Consider the following 3033-nt stretch of genomic DNA (forward strand, 5'->3'; position numbering starts at 1 on the left):
CCCTCACGGCGTGTCCGGTATCTAAATCAGGTAAGGCGCGAAGAATATTGTTAAAATGCGGTCTATTCCAAACATCAGATGGACTCAGGTAGGAGAACAGCAATTCTTTATTCAGTTAGGTTGTCCTGCATGGAAAGCGAAGCTCTCCCTTGGCCAGCCAGTTATCAACTGCCAGGCTCAGAATCTCTTCCTCCTAGGTCGAACGTGGAATGCACTGAACACAGCGCTCCACACTCCACACTAGGGGTTCCTTAACAAATCATGCCAAGAAGAAGATTACAACACATCCTCTTCTCTTACACAAATAAATGAACAATGAATGAAGGAAGTACAGGAAAAAGAATAAACAAAGTACATAACATTTTTCTTCCTTAATTTGCATGGTGCACGCCATGCAACAATTACTTAACATTTTAAAGAAGAACATAAAGATACACTTACACCAATAGGTCCTATCAGTTACATATGTAATCTCTCAAATAACCTGGAGGATGGCGACCCCTCACATGCTTCTCTTCTCTTGCAACCGGAACTATTGAATCAGCCCCATCCAAAGAGACAGAGGCATCACCACCACCTTGTCTTCCCACATGAGTGGAACCACTGTCAAGAGAACTGTTCAACAAATCAAGATCAGACATAGATAGAAAAGTGTTACCACCATCTGTGACTTTACCTTCTTTCTTGACATCATCACTAACATTACTTTTCTGGTACAGTGCCACACGTCTATAGTTCCACTTGTCCCCATTGTCCAGAATCACACCATAAGGTAAGGTGTGTTTGACCTTATAAGGACCTAAAAACTTTGAAAACCGAGCACCTGGTCTACCACTGCGTACTTTTACCAAATCACCTGAGGAAATGTGTTTCCCAGATTTCTTCTCCGTACACCCCCCATGTTGAGAAGAGGAGGGTAAACTACTACTGGGTGCGGAATCTCTCAACACCATCTCTTTAAACCATGTGGGAACCAGTTTGGTGTTGGGCAGTCTACCACGCATCAGTTCAAACGGTGTCTTGCCTGTCACTCCATGCGCACTCGAGCGATACGCCCACAGCATTTCAGACACCAACCCCTCAACTCCAATTCCGCTAGACCGGGCCATCTGAATAGTACCTTTAACAAGCCGGTTCGCCCTCTCAACCATCCCATTGCCCTGAGGATTATAAAGAGAGGTGCGAACATGTTTGATGCCAAAGGACCCCAGAAATTTCTGCATCTCATCAGACGTCAGCTGAGTACCATTGTCCGTTATCAAGATTGAGGGTATGCCTTCCTCCCTACATATTTCCTTCAGAACATCAATAGTGGATGATGTGGTGATATCTTTCAGAAACTTAACTATCAACCACTTTGAATGGACATCCACCACTACCAAGCCAAAACGTAAACTCTCCTTCAGTTCATTCATGGGTCCAATGAAGTCCAAGCAAACGCTATGCCATGGTTGACCTGGATCTGTTATATGTCCTAAGGAAGCTTGGACCCCTACTTTCAACCGTTTGTCACTCTCCTTACAAACCTCACAATGAGCAACTACAGAATCTACATCTGAATCCATTCCAGGCCACCACCAATTTGCTCTCAACCTTTTTTTTGTCCTAGTTTGGCCCAGATGCCCTTCGTGAGCCAAGCTTATTAGGTTATGCCTTAACGCCACAGGTGGAATAAACAGTTCCCCTCGCATGATTACAACATCCCCACATACAGACAGTTCATCCAGGATCTTTACATACGGCCTAGTGGCGTGAGAGACTGAGCTTTCTCTTCTACCCCCTAAGAGAATCAAACGTTTAAGTTCTAACATAGAATTGTCAGATGACATTTCCCTTAACCAATCTGCCTTTGTAATGGCTTGGGATTCAACCACACTCAATACATCTTGTACTGATGCTACAGCTCCTTCACTTTGTTTCTTTAAGACAGCAATTTTATCAACTATCTCCCAATCAAGAGATAATCTTGATAAGCAGTCGGCTTGTACATTCCTCCAACCTTGAATATAAACCACATCATAGCAATACTCTTGAAGGCGAGAGGCTAATCTAGCCAATCTTGCCAAACACTTGTTTGTACCCCCTGGTAACAACACCTTGATGAGAGGTTTGTGATCTGATTTGAGTGTGAATCTGGAACCCCACAAATAGGTTCTAAAGAATTCACACCCCCAAGCAGCAGCCAAAGTTTCCCGTTCTATCACCGAATAATTTTTCTCGGAATCAGTCAGTGTTCTGGATGCAAATGCCACCGTCTTCTCATGACCATTATGTAACTGAGCCAAAACTGCTCCAAGACCTGTGGCACTGGCATCAACAGTGAGTACTGATTGACGCTTGGTGTTAAAAGGAGTGAGAATACCTGCTTCACAAATACTTTTCTTAATCTCCTCAAAGCATATCTGATGAGAAGTGCTCCACGCAAAAGTAACTCCCTTCTTTAAGAGGGATCTTAAAGCCACAGTTTTGGTTGAAAAATCCTTAACGAACTTAGAGTAATACTCTATAAGTCCTAAGAAGGACCTCAGCTTGTCCTTATCCGAGGGAACAGGAGCCAAGCGAATAGCATCTAACAAATTTTGTTTTGGTTTTACTCCCTGGTCCGAAATTTCATACCCTAAGTAGTCAACTTTATCTACAAAGATTTTGCATTTCTCACGTCTGAGAGTCAAGCCAGAGTCTCTAATTTTAAGTAATGCTTCTCTGAGTGTATGATTGTGTTGATCCATTGTGTCTCCAAAAACAAGGATATCGTCTTGGAAAAAGACAATATTATTCACATCCTTAAACAGTACATTCATTACTCTCTGAAAGATGCTGGCAGCCGAACATAGGCCAAACGGCATCCTAGTACACTGAAAAATGCCATCCATGGTGATAAAGGCTGTGAGTGGCTTGGACTCATCATGTAGTTTAATTTGATGATACGCATTTTTTAGATCCAATTTCGAAAAAAACTTACCTCCACTCAAAGCCAGAATCAACTCATTGATGTTCGGTAGAGGAAAGGTGTCTACAATTACATTTTGGTTA

Source organism: Triturus cristatus, chromosome 4_1 (genome assembly GCF_964204655.1).
Source record: "Triturus cristatus chromosome 4_1, aTriCri1.1, whole genome shotgun sequence".
In the NCBI taxonomy this organism is placed as follows: domain Eukaryota; kingdom Metazoa; phylum Chordata; class Amphibia; order Caudata; family Salamandridae; genus Triturus; species Triturus cristatus.